Here is a 21016-nt window from a genome sequence, read left to right on the forward strand (position 1 = left end):
ACCGAGGTTGATGCCTGCTTGGCAGTTTAGTTTGGCTATACCCATTATTATACGGTAGGAGTTGGTGGAAAGCTGGGTTGGGCATAGTCTGGTTTGCCTAAGGAATTCACAAATTAGGGGTTGGACTGGAAATCTTAGCCCAGTTTCTATTATTGAAAGAAGGGTAAAGGGTACAAAGCCCTGGTTTTCCCAAGATATAACATCTTTTTCGGCTAAGGTTAGGTGGATGTCGTCGGGTATATTGTAATCTTTTCAGAATTCGGCTCGACCGCCCGGAGTATTTACTAAAAATCTATACTTCCCCATTTATTTTATAAGTTATGAATAAATTAGATCGGTGGAAAATTGTGCTCAGTAGCTCGGCTGAGCGCTCAGAGTGCCTGGGCAACCTAAGTCTGCAAAGTGGAAAACAAAGGTGTTAAGCACAGATCGTTGGACCGTGCTACAAAGAAAAAAAGCAAAGACAATAAAAGACCTACTTCGGCTATGTAGGATGTTACAGGATCTATCTCAGTTCCAACAAGGTGATTGATATCTCGGTTGAGGGGAGGTTTTGTTAGACCGGTTGAGCTCTTAGGGGCAGCTTTCTGAGTTCGGTCTAAAAACTTAGAAAGCTGGTTTAGCCCCGAAGCCGTAGTTCGATCGGAATTGAGGTTTTCCCAGTACACTGATTGCAGAATTAGTTCGGTTTCTTATCTCGGCTATGATAAAATAATAGGTTTGACTTATTGAAACTACTGGTACGAGTGTTAGTTCGGTTGTATAGTCTGGTCTCACCGGCATCAAACTACAAACAGTTTACTAGTTCGATTATGTGTAATTTTGGATCAAAAGTAGTGTTCTACAGGTTATTTCATGAATACTTGAGGATTATACTAACGTAGTGTTTTCAGAAGAAGCAAAGCAAATGGAAAAAAAATGTGTTTCGCAAAAACACACAAAACAAAGTACGAAAACAAGGAAAGCAAGATAGAGGTGCAGTGCTTACCAGATGAAGAGACAAGAACTGGAGATGAGAGCAGCAGCAATGGAGAACACAAGCTCAGAGGTTGAAGAGCAATGGAGGTTCAGAGAGAGAAGTTGAATAGTATGGTGAGTGATTTTGAAATGAAAAAGAGTTAGTGTTGGTGAAAGAGCTGGAGGCGGGAACTGTTCGAATATTGCGAAGTACGAGGGCGGTGTTACAGCTGTAGATGGCCAATAGCAACCTGCCACCTGTCGTTAGAGTGGGAATCGATTTAGATACTGTGATTGAAGAGACATTTTGACCGGACAAGCGGAGCCCGGTGTGTAATTAGCTCGGCTGGGAAAGCTAAAAGGTTTTAGCTCCGCTGGAGAGGCTAAAAGATAGTTTAGCTCGGCTGATAAACAGGTAATCCCTATCATGCTATGCAGATGGAATTAAGGGGCAATTGTGAGGGTAATTTATATGCGAATTGGGCCGAGTTGGGTTGTTATGGGCCTTGGTGTGAAGGATGAGTAAAAAGGCCAAAAAGTTACTCCGGTCTTGAATAGGTCTTAAATTTAGTCCGGTCTCAAGGGCAGAAGTTAGACCGGTCCGAAGGACTCTTGGTGATTACCTCGGTTGAAGGATGCTTTGAACATATACCGGTCATGGCGCAGCTAAACTAGATCGATCTATACCTTGGTAAAAAGATAGTTCGGTTTTGGGCATACCCTGGTAAGTGGAAGAGGAACAAAGGACAGAGAACCAAACTAATTATAGTTTGGCTAAGTAGGGCCGTGCTTACTTCTGTCGTATGGTAGTTCGGCCATGGTAAAGCCATCTCACTTGATTTGAGCAGTGAGGGGGGTGTTGAAGGATAAGCATTATCCTTCAGGAGTATGAATCCTAGAAGGACTCTGCGTGGAGGAGTAGAAGTCCTACTAGGATTGTGCCACACGAAACCTATAAAAGCTCACAAACATCACCTTTGGAGAGGTAACACAACTTTGATTCTCGAATTCACAGAGCTTCTTGTCTACTTGTCTGTTTTTCTGACTTAGGCATCGGAGGGGTTTCCGGCACACACCCGCCGGCTAGCTCACGTTTGTGTTTTCAGGGAGTAAAGTGACGACGTTTGGAGGAGCGCAGACTTGACCAACAGGATTATACGAGAATGTTTATTTCTTTCCCGTACATGTATATTATTTAAAAATTTTTTAAGATTAATTTGATAATCGTATCATGTTTAATTTAGTACATTTGTCTAATAATAAATAAACGACAAGTATATTTTGAATAATAGATCATACACTTTTTTTTTTTGACTAATTAAATATATTACAATTATCAGATCAATTAATTTTTTTATTTGTTATATGTGGATAATAAACATAAAGATTCTAACAAAATGAAAATCATCAAAACAAAATAAACTCCACAAACCTAAACAGAAGGAAAGCCCTGCCCAAAATATTTACATGTATACAAAATTATATAATATTGTGGTAATTGTATTCTAGAGGTGGTAATTATATTAAAACAATAGGTGTTAAGACTGTCGCATCATTTTAAATAAAAATATTATATAAATTTTATTTGTATAGTACTACCTAATTGTATTGTAATAGTTCACATCCTATATCACAAATATATAATTTTGTATGGTTTCTAACTGTACAAAGACCAATCATCTAGCAGTGGAAAGAGCTTTTGAGATGATTATCAACTATGGTAATGCTAAATGTAATTCAAGTCTATCATCATAATATGATCTCTATCTTAAGTTCATCATTTCATGATATTCCAATTTTACAACTTGGTTAAAGATGGGAATTATAGTCATTTACTATAGCATGGGAGACTTCACCGGTTAAAAAGCATTGGTTGTGTTACTAAAATTGCTAAAAACAAAACCTTCACAATTAAGACTATATGTTGGGGTGTTTTGAAAAGATGGTTAAAAACCGTTTTTTGACTTTTTTTGTGAGAAAGGGAGGTGGATTAAAAATTGAGAAGTGACTTTTAACCCACTTCTCAAAATAGGCCATTATCACAAACAAGGCACTCGCACAACTGAGATTCATGTGATCAAAGCATCAAACCACACTGGTTGGCTCACGAATGAACATTCTACACGTCACATGCCACAACCTAATTGTCCAACCTTGTGCTAATACGTCCTTGCCCTTAACCAAGGGTATATTAACAAATCAATAATGCATAATCAAATCATCAATGTGCATTGCTAATAGCCACCGGTCATGCACACCCCATGACACCAAGGGTCACTCATGAAGCCGTGTCATGAGGGATCGAAAGTGCACAACAAGGACATGGGTCAAACTTGCAACCTGCTGCATAGAATAACCTTTCTACTAGAGTTAGGAGGCTTATTATCATCTAACGAGAATCCAAAAAGTGATCACTCAAATGTAACCAAATAACATCACAAGCACAACCCCTCAAAACACCAACCTCGTCCTTTATTGGCTTTCAACCAGATTTCAAACCAACCAACTTAGTATTGGAAAATGGCTTTGTATGAACTTATTTTTTGCTAATTTTGAGTATTAATTAAGGTAGGACCCAAGTGTTATTTTTGACATTTCTAATTAGGTTCATATTTAATGTCGCGTAGTCAATAACATCGTGTATTTGGTTGCTCAAAACCATTTCCGAATGAATGAGAATTCAACACACATTTTCAAGTTCATGGAAATGGCTTTAAGTGAGTTTCTTACACGTTTGTAAAATGTGCTTGTTCCACATAGAAAATGCTTAAAGATTTATTTGAATATATATACTTTGGCTTGCCACACTTGCGATGAGCCCCAAGGGGCACCCCAAGTTTTGTAAGGAATGGAGTTATGGACAAAGTGGGCTTGGCCCAAAATCACTACACGAGCGTCGCCGTCCGACCAGGTTGGGTCTTAACTTTAATTTTTTGAACAAAATTCGTTTGAATTTTTCAAAATTCTTGCGGGAATTTTTTTTTCTTTATAGAAATAATTCAAAATTTGCTCCAAAATTTCAAATTTGAATTTTCAAATTTTTCTAGTCGCCTCCTTTCCGAACCGGTGTTGTTCCGGTTGCACCTTTCCAGCCATGTCTGAACTGCCACCAAATCCAACCCGTAAAGGTGCATGCTAGGCTATAAATAGCCTAACATTCCATCAATTCATTTCATCGAATTTTTTCTTTTCTTCTTCTGTTCATCCTCCTATGCTCTTGCATCTGTCTATTATTTAGTTTCTAATAAATAGAGTTACAGCATTATTTGGTTCACCAGACTTGATTTTATAGTGCTACAAATCAAGTAGTAATTGTTGCATCCTGGGTAGTAGACGTCGTTAAATCTCGAAACACAAGAGCGAGGGCAAAATCTACTTTAAGGAGATTGTGTTTAACACAAGCCTCGACTTATAATTACTGTAAGCTATTAATCTGGAATTTAATTCATTTAATTATTCTCTAGATTATTTAATTTTATTTTGTTATTTATTTTATTTACACATACACACAACCACTGGGCTATAACACTTAGTAGTGCTACATTTTATGTCATACTCAAGCTTTGATTTGCTCCGACAATTAACACCTAGATTAAAATTAATCTGCTTGCTTGGTTGTGTTTTTTCAAAAACACTTTTCAGAAAATTCTATTTTCTTATTTTGTGTTTTTTTCTTTTTACTGAATTTTTTTTTTATTTTTTAGACATACCTAACATAAATATACCTAAAAAGTAAAAAATTTGTGAAAAAAACCTTTTAAAAATTCACTAAATTTCAAAAATACAAAAAAAAAATACGAGAATTCAGTACATTTTTTATATTTTTATGTATTTATTAAAATTTTAAAATATTTTTTCACAAATTTTTTACTTTTTAGATACATCTAAGTAAGGTGCATCTAAAAAAATAAAAAACCGTTTAAAATTTAAAAAATATTCACTAAAAACAAAAAAAATACAAAAACCAAAAAACTGAATTTTCAAAAAACTTAATTCAAAAAACTCAAACCAAACACACTGAATAATTTTATGACACTTATCAATTTTATATGGTTTACAATACAAAATTAACAAAAAAATTTGACAGAACGAAAAATTTAACAAAAAAATTCTCTGGCTAACTAAACCAAAAATTAAAAAAAATTAATTGAGTAATGGCCTCATTGCAAGTGAACAAGCAACCGGCTAAGGACTTGGGCACCCACATAGCAATCAAAGATAGACACAGAAACATGTACAGTTGCATAAACCATTTGAAGCATATTATTGAGAACCATACTATCCAACATATCTAATGTAGTACACTTAAAACAGTAAAATTTTACCTAATTCAACTAAAAAGCAGTACTGAAGTAGTTCTTCACAACATTGTTACACAGAATCTGCAACACAGTGCTATTAGCAGGCCCCATGCACCGCGGCGTTTTAAACTGGCTGACGGCAACTCCAAGCCCTACATAGTGCTCTAGAATCTTCTGGAAGGTTCCCCTCTTAAGAACTCGGAGTTCCAACTCTCCAATGGCTTTAACTTTACGTGAGCCCACATAGCCCGCGTCTACAAATGACCAGTCCAAGCAATTGCAACATTCCCTCAGAAGGTCGTCACTTGCTTCCCCGCTCACTTCCCAGAAGATGACATAGTGACCAGGATCTGTTGATAAGTCCACATGGCTCGTGAAGTCAACTACTTCGAGTTTTTCGTTGGAAAACAACTTTCCTGCTGCTTCAATAGATAGTTGTACATCTTTCTCGGTGTTCTTGTCGATGTTGTACATCTTTCTCCGAGCCTGTACCGATACAAACCTGCGAGTTTACCATATAAATTTAGTAATTCATAAGTTTTGGTTGAAATTGTGTGTTTTACAAGTCACAATAACATAATAGGAGACAAAAGAAATTGGTGTTGGGTGTATGCACATCCAAGTCCTAGTGAAATTTGATATTAAAATGCTAAGTAAATCTAATTAAAAGCCGCCACTTTGATTTTAAAAACTAAAGAAAAAGAGAAATCCTCTCACAAAATGAATATTTTAATACTGCAAAACTAAGCAGTGTTTATTGGTGAGAGTGTGTGGGCAAGCTTTCATATAAATTTCCTTTTTCTTTTGTTTTTATACACTCCCAGCCGCACAATGTGGCGGAATTTCAAGATAGGATCCTATGGCTAAGAATGTATCAAGACAGAGTGATAGATTTGGGTACAGAGGATCATTGGCTGTCAAACTCCCAACACATTTCACACATAGAACATTTAATTACATTTATTGCAAAAAAAATAGAGAAAGAAAAGAAAGTTCAATGGGAAAGCATACACAATTCAAACCTGGAACATTTAATTATATTTATTTCAAAAAAAGGAAAGAAGTTCAATAGGAAAGCATCTATTACAACTAGAAATTGAAATAATCAAATGTTCTTATCGTCATCTAGAGGAAAAAAAGAAAAAAAAAATTGAATGTCGATGGAGGAGGAAAAAGTTAGAAAAATCATAATTTGAAATAAAAAAACTTGAGCAGTAACATAGAGGCAATTTTGGCATAAGAAAATGTGACATAGAGGTTCACATCAAGTGAATTGTGCTCCTTATATAATATAAGCGATAGAATAGATATACAAAGTTCATATATAGAACTCATGTGCATACGGATTTATGCAAGTAATTGAAGAAAATTAAAAATGAAACAGGGTCACATCGGTGAAACCACAGATATTTGCAGAGAGAATTCAGTTTCCAATCCTCACAAATACAAAACTATTCCACAAGATATCTTTTAATTTGTTAGTAGCTTAGCATTTAAATTAATGTACCACCAAAGCATAGTGGTGACATACACATGGAACCAAAAACAAATGAATAAACTATCCCTAGTACACATGGATAATCCAAGAAAATTTGACTGTCATACATAGGGGACATAGAAGAGAGCACCTACTGGTATTAAACCCTTTAATAATTGGAGGAATCTAATATTAAGATGTCAACCATGAGATGCATAACATATAAGTTATAGCATTCAGAACAAATTATAGATATTTGTGTCTCAACCGACCAGTTTGGTCATGTGAGCTAGTAAAATGGAATAATCTCGTTCATATTCCACGGGATAAACCAAAAGATTGAAAAATACAAGACAGTATGGGGAGAAATCAGAACTGCACAAGGATAGAGCTGTTGTAACTATATCCAACACTCATATGGTGAGAAGTAGAGCGAATGCTCATTCTGTTGGAATAAAAACCTAGTTTAGTCATGTGAGATGGTGAAATGGAATAATCTCATTCATATTCCAATGGATAAACAACCAAACGACTGAAACAAATGAGACAGTATGGAGAGAAGCAAGACCTGCACAAGGATAGAGCTGCTCTAACAGTATCCAACACCCACATGGCAAGCATTTTGGTACTCAACTCTAGTTTATTGGCCTAAAATAAGCCCACAAATAAGATAGTGCTTAAAAAACCTAGTTCCTTTGGCATATTTTTGGCTTTTAGAATTTCCTAATGGATTTTTAAAGTGGCTTAAATTGATTTTTTGGTAGGAAATGAGTATGGCAAATGACTTGAAGCTTTTTAAGCAAAATAGGCTTATAAGTCATCCCAAACGAAGGGAAGTGAGGGGTTTCAAACAATCACTAAATGGATGATATTGAGTTTTATAAACCAATGGCTCAATGCATAGATGATTATACTGGTTCAAATAAAATAATTTCCTAAACCATTGACCATATTGTTTTTTTCATAGTCTAATGTCATCAATATGTAATCTTTTCATGTGGAAAGAGCCATAAATTCTGCAAATTTGTTGACGTGTAGGAAGCAGGCGTAATTTCTAATATTCATTTTGACAGGCTTTCACACTATCCAAAAAATTTTTTTAGTACCTGCAAAAGTAGTGAGGATGATCTCATACTCTTCACCAACTTTGACTTCAGTTAGACCCACTGTCTTAGGCTCTATGGAGAGAAAGGAGGATTCGATTTCATCTTGCTTTGGAACCTCAACATTAGGAATAAATTCAAAATACCCAATATTAGGCAGCACAGCGAAAGTGACCAACTCAGGGGGCAATTTCGGGTTCACATTTGCTCTAATCCATCCCTCAGAAGACCCATAATTAGCACTCAGCAGTGGCAGCTCACCCGCATAGTGCCTCAATTTTTTCAATAAGGTTCCATTGACCCAGTCATGATCCCATAAATGTACTTTGCATTGGGAAATAGCTCCGGTATTAATCCATACCAATTACTTAATCCTGAGCATTTTTTATGGATCTTATCAGCCAATTCTGGGTTTGGCTTGAGCAATTTCGACATAGCTGTTCGTACGGATGGGACAGTGATTTGGCTGGTGAGAACCCCTTCTCGGATGTCAGTACAGAGTTCTTCCCAAACTTGTTCAAAGGTTCAGAAAGCATAAACATTGCCGTGGGCAAATGTAGAGGACACTACTTGGACTTCATTCCAGTAAATAAGTCCGCTTAGAAGATGGCAGTATAAGGATTGCTGGAAGTCAGGACCAAATATCACTTCATCAGGGCTACAACATTGGGTCCGCATAGCCTTCATTGTATTCTTGAACAGCGAACCACTGAACACGTTCGTAGTAGCAGTTCCTGCAGCCAGACCCCCTTTCGTTTTGAATTGCTTGCTGCTGCAAATGAACTGCAAGGCCTTTCCATTCCCAATAGGAAATTCCCTGCAAACCAGTAGTTCTTCACATCAGCAGATATCTTATTAACGCCATGCACAAGGGAGGAAAAGCAGAAACACATTAAACGCTAATATGGGCAATGCAGAGAATTTTAAAACATAAGGAAATGTGGATGGGAGAGTTTGTGTCCATTTCTATGGGTGTCGAATTTCCAAACCAATGGCTCAAATTTGTTTTTGGATGTTTGGAAGAATGAGAGAGAGAGAGAGAGAGAGAGAGAGAGTATATATACACACATGCCTCACAAAGATTAATAACCATCTTAGAAACTTCTACACAGAGGATGAAAAAACAGTAAAATCATTTAATCAACTGTAAGACTACAATTGGCAAATGGGGAGAATTTTAAAACAAAACTTGTTATTGCCTAGTGACGAGCATTAAAAAAATTGAATTCCCTAAAAAAAAAAAAAGGAGCATCTTGATTGTGGAAATGTCAAAGTCGGAAAAATGCCTAATTGACATATTCATGAACGCTTTGTATATTGTTGATTCCTCAAAACAAAGAAAACAAAATTTAATAGATAAGTGAAATGTAACTTCCAAACATCTAATAATCACTTACAATTCCAACCAAATATTTTTAAGGTCAACTTGAAAGAGAAGGGCATCTGATACTAATATGAACTAAAAATCCTTTTGCCATAAACAGAGGAATATAACCTGTTTCTAAATGCAAAAGATGTCTTATATATCTGCATTGTGAATTCCATCAATTCATTATTGAACGGGACAAACTTGGGCTTTCCCTGAGTGGTGCCAGAATGGCAAGAAACAAAGAATTGACAGACGCTATGAACTTCACATCCAAACAATTTTTATCAGAAAAAAAGTCACTAAAAAAAGCATCAAGAAATTAACAATTAATTACAAGTACCTTAATGAGATGGTTGTTATTGGTTTTCCAGTAAGGATGGGGGAAGTATCACCATCCACCATTCTCTGAATGTAAGGTTCCAAATCCTTGTGAGTGACGAGGGGGACAAAAGCCTTGAAACTCTCATGGTCAGTTCTTCCATTAAGACCCCATTTCTTTAAGTACTCTGTGCTGCCATTTTCTTCTAGTATTTTCTACAGGGTCTCTTTCTGAACTCTCTCAGCATCCTTTGTTAGCATCTCGAATTCTTCTATAACTTCCTCAGGGTCAAATTTTGTGTCCATCTTCTCCAATATCCTCACAGACCTTGAATGGCTTGCTACAATTATCAAAGGACTTATTGAGAAATACTTAATATGTAATTCAACACAAAACCAATTTTGAGAAAGTCTACATGACTTCTAAAACATGAGCATACAATTCGAAGAAGCAATTTCGACAAAATGTAGAGAACATAGTAACACTATTTCACTTTTGCAAAACACTACCAAAAAAAAAAAAAAATTTTTTTGATTGATAAAAAAAGAGGAAGAAATAACACAAGCCTTTTAGAGAGAGAGAGAAAGAGACGTTAGTTTTTATTTTCTTGGCTAATTTTTGAGTTGGAAGAATATGGAGTGATGGAAGATTCTTCAGGGATTCGCATTATATAGAAGTTCCAGAATGCCGTCCACCAAAAGCGCCAAATTGTTTCCAAATATTACCCCCTGAGTTTTGGGTGCCTCTATTTACACACCTTAATGTATCTCAAGGCAAACCACTTCTAAAAGCACACCTCCAATAATTTGATAAATATATATTTTACTCATGACACACCACAAATTTACATATTTATCCTTACTCACACACCCATCCACAACAATACACACAAACTCCCATATTTACCCTCACACACCCCCACATACCCACCTTCCATCTTCCTCCCTCCATTCTCAGTTTCAACCTATGAACACTATGTTGGAGCCCTTCAAAGCAATGCACCCTTCTGATGAACCCATAACGGGTTCAAATTGTGACTCATCTTCTCCTCCTTCAACCTCAGTCTTCTCCGAAATGCGGATACCAGGAACCCTAACAGAACCCAAAGCTCCATCATCTTCCTCCTCCTTAGAGCCCACAGAATCATCGTCACTGTCTCTCAACAACATGGCAATCGGGGCACCCTGTTTTCTAAGTGGTTCATCAACATATTCCTCTTCCTCCTCCTCTTCTTCCATGGTTATTTCCAAGGTTTTTTCATCTCGGTCAGTCACAAAAGGCCTAGAAACAACACAATCCTCAACAACCCTACTCTCTCCTAGGCTTTCATCATCTGGGTCTGTAACAAATAGCTTCTCCGAAGCCATATCAAACCCATCTTCACCACTCACAAACCCATCAGACTCGAACGCACTGCCACTTTCATAGCTACTGCTATAATTTTCTTGGCCGTTGGTTGATAGAGAGAATTCAAAATCAGAATCAACAATAGGAGGAGCTTTGATTGGGACAGAAGAAAAAGAAGAAGAACCTGGTGATGAGGTGGAAAGAGAGAGCTTTGGCTTTGGGTATAGCTCAGCTGGTGATGGGGTCGCTTGTGTTGCAAAAAGAGGGACAGCACAGAGCTTTGAGTCCATGGAGGTTTCTTTACTTTTTCTTTTTCTTTTTCTTTTCTTTTCTCTAGAAGCAAACAGGCAGAGATGCCAAAGCAAAAGTGGGAGGAACGAAAAGATGAAGAGGGAGGAAAGTGGGAGTGTACCATAATTTTTCCTTTATAGTCATTTCATTCAAAGTTAAAATTATAATAAAAAATAAGTTAATTAATGATTTATCTGAGAAATTCTATTTCCACATACCTTTTCATCTTTGTGCACCCACTTAATGAAACAAAATTTTAATAACAATTTTACCATGAAACAAAATGACCATAATATACATCATAACACACTAAATATGAAATCTTAGTTTTCTCTTTACACATAAATTTGTGGTGTCGTTGTTATTTCGTGTGCCACAAAGCTCAAGAACAAAGAATTTGTGTATATGCATGTTCTTCTTTGAGGAGCTCAGGAACCATACCATTTTATTGATGAGAAGATCCTTACCATTTTCGGCCATTTTTGCAAAGAATTATTTGATGAGCTCAGGAGCCCATTAATCTCTCCTCACTTTGTTTCTATATATGTATATAATTTGTATATATGCGTGTTCTTATGTGTCTGTGTGTGTATATATATGTATGTAATTGTTCTCTATATTTGAATCAATTTGTTTTCTGATATAGTTCCACTGATTCAGATTCACACTCACAGTTCCTCGTCATTGCTGTCGAAACAGCAAAGATTGTTGAAGATGTAAATCAAATTCATGACCCAATTTTTTAATACTCTGCTTTCTTCATTTTTCTTCATCTATTACTTACCTTCAACAATGCAGTGGACTCAGTGTAGTTCTTCAATGGAATTGGATCTTCACCATGGGTCTTCAATGGAGTTAGGCTATGTGGCTATCCGTGGGTGGCTGTGTGGATGTTTTTAGCGTAGATGGGTGTTTCAAGGTGGGGTTTGTGTATAAGATTTGAGTTTGGGTTATAATTGGAAATATAGTGTGTGAAGTGAGAATAATAATGTATTATCAAATTTACAAGGGTACGCATTGAGATATGATGTGCATAAAGATAAAAAGGTGTGTGGAAAAATAGAATTTCCCGATTTATCTTGAGAGATAAAGTAGTGTGTAAATAGAATGATCCCTGAGTTTTGTTCGAATTACGAAAACACTACTATTGTTGTCTAATTACATATTTGTCCTTCAAGAATGCTTGATATTACGATATGACCGCCGGAATTCCCTAAATTGTGGGGGCCTAAAAGCGAAGACACGTAAATATTGGAAATTTTGGATAGAGTTGGATTCCAAATAAATATTACGAAAATTTTGATATTAATAAATTACTGTGTGTGGGTCCCACACTCATGTGAGAGATTTGGTAGAAAATTTGATAATTTATTTGGGGTCTATAGAATTTTTCTTTTGGATATGGTTTGCTTAAAGGGTAATATTAGAGATATTAAATTTTCTACCAATCAAATAACCAAATATCTCACATGGTGTGGAGTTTGCAATTTAGTGGACCCCATATCCATGTAAGATATATAGTCATATATTTGGTAAAAAAATTGAGACCTATTGTAGACACCCCATTTTTGACCGTCCTCAAGACTTGGACGTCACCGTTTGAGCACCCGGTGATCATCCATGTTTGTGTTCGTTTGGAGTTCCCGGAGGTCTTGGCTACGCGCCTTGCCTCAGGATCTCCGAACTCGACCGTTTAGTGTCTGATTTTGCACCAAACACTTGTATTTTGCCTTGGAGGGGTAGGGAATGCCTTGTGAGGCATCCCCACACACCACCGGCCATGGCCAGAGGCCACCGACTGGTTTTTGTTGCCGTCGGCAATATATATTGCCGGCCGGCACTATTTATTACCGGTCGGCACTCCTTTTTGTCAAAATGGCAATTTTGAGTAGCCGACTACTGTTCATCTACTTTATGTAGATATTTTGTGCCAGCTGTGATAGCTGGCACCAACTCTGTGTATGGAGGGATTTCCTTCTAAGCAAGCTTGTTGTGTAAGCTTTGCAAGAGGGACTTCTATAAGAGGAGAGGCCTTCTCCTTGTTCTAGGTTAGAAATTTTGAAGGCAAAACCAGAGATTATACGTATAGATACACCCTCTCTCTATATTTCCCTCTCTCTCCTCCCTTGTGTGTGTTTCTTGGCCTAAAAGTGTGATTTTACCTTACTTTTGCACTAATACACACACTATTACACCTTGCTCCGAGATTGAGGGACTTTGAGGGTTGATTACTGAGTTTTTGGGCTGTTTTTGATCAAAAGAAGAGGGCTGCATTGGCTATTCTTGAGGTGTGCTTCAAGGGTGAGCACTTTGCTTTAATTTCCCCAAACTTGCACTAGTCTTTTACCTACCTTGCTTACTGATTTAGTTTTTATGCATAACATAAAAAAGGCTTATATTTTCATGCTTAAGAACTTTCATTAAGGGTCTTTTGTGGTTTGAGTTCAAACTCAACCTCTTAGGCCTTATTTGGCCTTTTTGTTGCCTCTTTGGTAAGGCCTTGTTTGCTTAAGTGTTTTGGTCTTTCCACCACTGAAAACCAGTGGATTTTTAGTGGTGAGGAAGGTGGTTTGAAGTCTTGCATAGGGGAGGGACACCCCTCTCCCTTCATTGTCTTATTTCCTTGCATTTTGGCCTAAAGGGTAACATGCATGCTTGATTGGTTTTGCCCCTTTTTCAGGGATTTTTGGGTGTTTTTAGGTCATATGTAATCTCTATTTTTGGTCAGATTTGTGCCCCTTTGCATGCTTAACATACTTGCTTTGCATTCCTCCATTTGGCCTAGAAATGCATCTTGGGTTTAGGCCATGATTCTTGCATGTGTTGGCTTAGTTCCATGAAGGTGTTCGCATTATTTTACCATGTTTAAGGCCTGTTGGCCATCTATTTCAGTCATGCTTGCCTTATTTGGTGTCCTCTCTTTGTGTTTTGGCTTGTAAGCTTTGAGCATTTTGACTTCTAGCATGCGTAGCTATGACCATCCTCATGATTTGGCATTATTTAGGATCATATTTCAGCCCATAAATCATGTTTGTATGTGTACATAAGTGACCTCTTTCATGCTTTGAGGGTATGCCTTTTATGCCTAGAAATGAGCTTTGGTGCATGCATCCCATTGGAGCCATTTAAGCTGCCATATCAGTAGGTTTGGAGTCCATTTTGCATGCTAAGTTTCTGTTTTGGCTTGTCCAATTTATGCCATGAGTGGTCATGTTGGTAGAGTTGAAGTGCCCCATTTTTGTGCCTTAACCTTAGGACCTTTGGCTTGCTTGTTGGCATGAGTATTTGTCCACCTTTTTAGGCACTTTTTGCCACCATTTTGGGGTGGATCAAGGTCTGCCCCTTTATGGTTTAAGGCCCCTTTGCATGCTTGTCTCATGTCCATTGCATAATTGCTTCATTAAGTGATGTAATATGTTGATCCCATTGCTCAAATTGTCCATGTTTGCATTTGGCATGCCTTGCATTTTCAATCTCATGTTGTACCTTTGAGTCATTGTTTGCATAACATGCATTGCATTACTTGGTTTGGGGTGTCAAACCAAGTGTGAGGGTCAAGGAGCGTTCATACTATAAGTGATGTAATACGCCTTGACTCTCGGTCACCGGGGCCCTTGACTTCGGCATGATAGGGTCTTGGTCCTCATTTGTGTGGTTGCATGCATCTTTACATCAAGTGGCAAGCTTGATCTCTTGGGCTATCATGCACCATTGATGGCTCGAGGATCGAGGGCCATGCTTCCCTGAGTTCAAAGCGTGATGGGAAACATGACCGTGCTCACATGTGCCTGAAATCCCATGCTATATACTGTCTGTCTTCTATTGCTGTCAAAACTTTCCTCTGCAGGAATCTTCTGCACACCGGCAGCACCCAATGCCGACCGGCCATGTGTGAATGGCCGATAACTTCAACAACAGCCGATGGAAATTACATTTGGCCGGTGGGAATTTCCTCCAGCCGGTGGTATTCTGCAGCATGCAAGGAACCTGTCCTACGGCTTTGGCAATTTTCAGAGAGACAGGGCAGTATAAACAGAGGCGGCAGTGGTATGGTACGGGCTTTCCAGGCGAGCCGGGTTTCGAGCATGCATCATTCGCGCATCCCGAGGCAGAGGCTGTGGCCACCTTTCTCTTTTTTTGCATTCTTTCTATTAATTAATTAGAAATTCTGTAATAATTAATCTATTTATTATTCGGACTGTAATATTTATTTGTACCCTCCGAGTGAGGGCAATTATGTAATAAGTGTGCGTGAGTAGGTGCATGTCTTCCAACCCCACGTCTTTCTTCCCTTTTATTTACCTGCTTATGATGGTAGACTAGGGCATCTTTAAAATCAGCATACCTTATGCTATGCATGCGTGCATTCATGCATTTGTCTTGCATGCACCGGGCTCGGTACATCATGCTAACAGCATTTGTATTTTAATTCCAAATTGAATACGTGCATTAATTGGTTGCATTTCACATGCCATGTTTAGGTTAGCCGAGCCTACTCTAATTGCATCTTGCATGTGTTGCATTAGTCAACTTGACATGAACTAGGATCACGCATGTTTGCTAACTAGTTTATTGTTTTGGCATGGAGTACATTGTAAGTATTTATGCTTTAGCATACCGCATGCATGTGAGTGTTGCCATGACAGTATGTTTGCCATGCGGCTAGATGCTTATGTGTTATAAAGTGTTTGAATGCTTGTGGGTGAAGGTTGGATTGTTTGAGTTGGAAAAGCTCGTTGAAATCCGTATTTTAGCCTACTTGCGAGTAGCAAAGTCCAAAACATTTTTCCAAGAACAAACGGATATGCAATGCTTATTTCCAAATTAGGCAATCTAGTCTATACGTATTTGCTGTGCGCATAACATAGTAATTCTAGGCTAATAACCGGAATAAGAACACGTAACGTTTTCAAAAATGGATATCACGGTTAGTAGAGGCCGATCTTCGGATCAGGCGAGAGGGGGTGCTCATAGCTGACCTTCCCCAATCGTACCCTAGCTCCCGAGCCGAAACAACTCCGGTGATAACGGACATGTGGCCTTCGGCACCGAGTCAGGGTTTCCTAAATTCCCCCATAAAAAAAATATTTAGGTGGCGACTCTGTATCTGGCAAAGCAGTCCATGTTTGGCACTTCTTTCCTAAAAGTTGTTTTCTCAAAACGATTTGCCAGATTTGGACTCTTTGGTTCAAGATTAAGAACCGTGACACAAATCGAGTCCGAACTGTAGCGGGGTCCCTCGCGGACGTGCTACAGTTTCTGGCGACTCTACTGGGGATTTAGAGAGCTTAACTCGAACTCGTGATATCCTGTTTTGATCTCATTTATGTGTCTCTTTGCATTGCATGTGCATTGGTGCGCCTAGGACACCGTGTTTGCCATCTGCCATTCCTAAACGGTTTGCCGGAGGCTTGTCTTGTCAAGGCATGACCATAAGGCTGACCGGTTATGGGCTCTGACAGTATGGGAACACAAACCCCGGTTTTACCGGGGCACCCTTTTCGACCATTCGACCTAGTGCATATTGAAATCCATAGTGACCATTCCAAGTTAGACAGGTTGCTTACCCGATGTTAGGTTGTTTGAAACTGCTGCGTGCATAGTTAAACCCTAGCTCCTAACAAAATAGGACAGGGAAACCTTACCCCAATATAGGGGTGTTTTGGCTCTCTTTACTTGCTATGTGCTTTTAGAGTGTTGCTCTACAGGAACATACATATCAGTTTACAAGATTGAGTATTAGACCTGAGGGCATCAGTATCAATTTATGAGAATCAGTTATCTGTGGGTATCAAGTTCAGTTTTGGGAACAGTGATTTTGGGGAATAGTGATCAGTGTTGAGGAACAGTGTGTTCGGCTTACCAACTGTGTATTATGGATACCCAACTGTGCGTTGTGTGTGTTTATTTTACGTTGTTGTGCTGCCCGATTGTTTGTTTATTTACTGCTTTATTTATCTTTTTGCTATGTAGTTTAGCATCATTGCTTCCAACCTAGTAGATATTCCCCAAGCACTCTGGATCAGAGGTCGTCGGCTCCATCGATCTGAGGATCTGGTAGACGGACAACCAGTGTACCACTCTCTACCCCCGGTTACTAGACAGAGGGCAACTAGGCAGAGGGCATCAGTTCAACAGTCAGTACAGAGGGCTTTATCTACCCCACCTATGTACAGTAGGGATCAAGATCCTGTTTCACCCGCAGAAAGGGAACATATACCGACAATTCAGTCAGAACAGAGCAGCATGGCTAGTTTAGAAGAGATGGTGCGCCAACTCCAAGAAAGCATGAAAGTAATGCAGCAGGATGCTGCCCGACAGGCAGAATTCGCCAAACAACCAGCCACAGTTATGAATGAGCAAGCGGAGTTAATCGTAAGATTGCAGCAGCAAACTGGAGCATCTGCTTCACAGCAAGTCCCTCCCCCACTAAGGGTTCCGATACCCGAAGAGACGCCAAATGCCCAGAATGTCCAAGAAGATACAGACATCCCAACGGGGCCGGCTCCACCCCCGATTCTGCCTCAACTATCCAAGGCACCCACTCCTATCAATCAATCGGATTCTCCCTTCGAGTCGAGGTGGACCCCGCGGCATTAAAAATGCGCAAGCTTGAAAAGCTGTTCAAGAAATCTCAAGGTGTGAAGTCCATTCCGGACATTGGAGACGGATACACTGACGCAGCCGTGACGCTGCCAGATCGGTTTAAGATGCCACAAATTGATCGTTTTGACGGATCCGGGGATCCCATGGTGCACCTGCGACTATTTTCAGACGTCCTAAGGCCGATGGGCTTCACTAGACTGCAGAAGCTGTCTTATTTGGCCGGACCCTGTCGGGAGTAGCGGCCACATGGTATGCCAAATTGGAGGATGACGCCAAGAGAAGTTGGAACGAGATGGCTGAGGCCTTCATCCTGCAGTACTCATATAATACACAAATCGAGATCACGACCTGGGATCTTGAGACAACGAGGCAAGAACCCAAGGAGAGCTTCTCAGAATTCGTAACCAGATGGCGGGCTAAGGCTTCGATGATGACCTTAAGACCCACGGACAAAGACCAGATTCGGATGATTGTGCGCAATCTTCAGCCGAAGCTAATGCAAAAGATGATTGTGCTCCCCTTCCCTACCTTTTCTGATCTGCATGAAATGGGGGTGCAGATCGAGGATGCCTTAAAACAAGGCTTGATTGATAATGACCGGGAGCAACCCCGCAGAACTTTCAATCGTAATACTAACGCAGGCCCGAGTGGCGCTACAACTACCAGGGCCTCTGAAGTGAGTATGGTCACCACCAACCCTTCCCCGAGAACTATGGCAGCTACACCATTCTCCGGTGCGTCCGGAAGCAACCCACAAACAGCCAAATACCCTCTCAAAAACACCAGAACCTTCACTCCGCTTTATATGCCCCTGTCCAAAGCTTTGGGGGTTTTGATCAGAAAAGGGCATCTGAAGCCCCTAGAGCCGTGGCCCTTACCGGAAAGAATCCCCGCTGCCCACAACCCAGCCAAGTATTGTGCATTTCACCAGCAGCACGGTCACGACACCGACCTGTGCTTTCGATTGCGTCATGAGATTCAAGATCTCATTGATAACAGGGTGATTTTACCTCCTGAGAAACCCAATGTTACTAGAAATCCTCTCCCCACACATAACCAAGCTCCACCACCCAAAAGAATCAATTTCATCCACACTGGGGTCGTGTCCTACGATCCTAGTATATATATCACACCCTCCTACCTGCCTAAGCCGGAGGTTTTCCTTCCTGATTGCACCGATTTGTGCATGATGGACGTCTCCATAACCCAACCCAAGCCAGTGGTGGTGACCATCGAGAGCAAGAGAGAGAAGACTCCAAAGGAGAAGGGGGTTGTCGAGCCAGAGTCTGCGGAGTCTGGGAGTGATGTTGGGGATGCTTATAGTCCGAGTGACTACATTTCACCAATGGGTCAATTTTGTTATCTTAATTCGAAACTAACTTGTTTGATATACGTATTATTGAATCATCTCATGTGAAGCCAAAGAAAATCTTATAAAATTGGATAGGTTTTGAACATAGAAACAAATCAAAATGACAATAAAGAATGAAGTAAAAGTAAAAATAGAGAATCATCAAGAAGGTTTATTTATTTATTTATTTTATTTAGGAAAACAAACAATGGGAAATGAACAGATTATTAGGAAAACAAAGAAGCAACATCAGTCAAATAATGCTTATTTAAAGTGCCACGGAGCACATTCTCAAATACAGCAAAGCTTATATATTTTGTATATGATTTGAAAAAATTATTAGATTACTAGCGATACTCATACTTGATGTGTGTAATTTCAAAATAAAATAAAATAATAATAATATAAAAATAATAATATATTTTTTTATATATATAATATGTATTGCTCAAGTGATAAGGGTTTAATTTGCCAAATTTTGGTTTGATTGTCTCCATTAGCCGGATGTGACTTTGGTTCGGAAGACCACCGAAGATGCTACATGGATTGCTACTGTAATACCAAAAGACAGTGATACCTTAAAAGGAAAAAAAGTTGTCTGGCTCTACTTGTATCATTTTCACATCATAAGTGTCCCCTACAGGGTGCCACACAATGACGGTTTTCTGATTGTCTTCATTTCTCTCTCTTTTAAACTGCCTCAGTGCAGCTTCATATTCAGTATCTACAGTGTTCACAACACCCACTTCTTGGGCTGGTTTTTCCACATATGTGCCATTCGGCAATTTTCCTTTCTCATCAACCTTTCCGACTACTATAGCTACCTCTACTTCCTTTCCCTCTAGATTCATCCTAGTTTCTTCTTCCTTGTTTGGCTCATCACTCAGCCATCCGGTATTATCCGTTAATCCGTTTAGGTCAAATCACCCGACGTCGAAGAACTGCAAGTTGTCTAGATCTTCTTTGAGATCTACAAGGTCGTCCAACCCTTGGCTCGGGCCATCCTCCCTGACCACATTGATGCCTACCAAGATTGGTAGCACCACTTTAGGTCTGATTTGACTAGTTGGCGTAATATAGCAACTCGGATCGTATGCCCTTTCAAACAAGTCCCCGGGACACTCCGCCGACAGGCCAATACCTCCCTCCAAGGCCAGACCTTCCTTTACTACGGGTATTGTCACCAGATTATGAGGCTTAGGTTGTGGCTTAAATGCACCCATCATGCACAAATCTATGCCCTCAGGAATAAACAACATTGGTTTCGGTAGGTGGGAGGGGGTAATATATACGCTGGGGTCATAAGAAGTGGCCAGTGTATGGATCAGGTTAAGGTTTCGGGGTGGGAGAACTTAATTATGGGCTGGGATTGGATTTGTGGTTACATTTGGTTTCTGAAGTGGAGCGATAACCTTGTTGTTAATAAGATCTTGAATCTCATGACACAATCGAAAGCACTAGTCGGTGTCATGACCGTGTTACTGGTAAAAAGCACAGTACTTTGCGGGGTTATGTTTGGATGGAAGAGGGTTAGGAAGTGGGTGAGGTTTTAAGGGTTTTAGATGCCCTTTCTTGACTAGCACTTGCATGGCTTTGGATAGGGTCATGTATAGTTGGTTAAAAGTCCTACCCTGAGTTTGGGTAGGGTTGGATGATGTTTGTGGGCCTATATTGGCAAAGGGGGTCAGCAGTTTTTGTCGTGGTGACAACACTTACATCCGATGGCCTCGCAGTTGTGCTACCACCGGAAGCATTGGAACTGCGAACAAATGGCCTCTTGGCTAGCTCCTTATCCTTAGTAATAAGTCCTTGTTTCATGGCATCTTTGATTTGCACCCCTATTTCATGAAGCTTTGTGAAGGTGAATAGAGGTAGAACAATCATCTTCTGCAACA

General features: G+C 39.4%; 1 pseudogene across 1 annotated transcript; it reads right to left on the reverse strand.

Moving 5' to 3' along the window:
* Positions 1-5291: 5291 nt before the first annotated feature.
* Positions 5292-9429, reverse strand: LOC145790282 (jasmonoyl--L-amino acid synthetase JAR4-like; annotated as a pseudogene). The gene is made up of 4 exons (XR_014328964.1): positions 9334-9429; positions 7842-8655; positions 5731-5760; positions 5292-5680 (listed from the first exon to the last, which is right to left on the reverse strand). The product of XR_014328964.1 is annotated as a jasmonoyl--L-amino acid synthetase JAR4-like (transcript).
* Between the last annotated feature and the right edge of the window lie 11587 nt (positions 9430-21016).

Source organism: Camellia sinensis, chromosome 5 (genome assembly GCF_055761805.1).
Source record: "Camellia sinensis isolate YWXY chromosome 5, ASM5576180v1, whole genome shotgun sequence".
Taxonomy (NCBI): domain Eukaryota; kingdom Viridiplantae; phylum Streptophyta; class Magnoliopsida; order Ericales; family Theaceae; genus Camellia; species Camellia sinensis.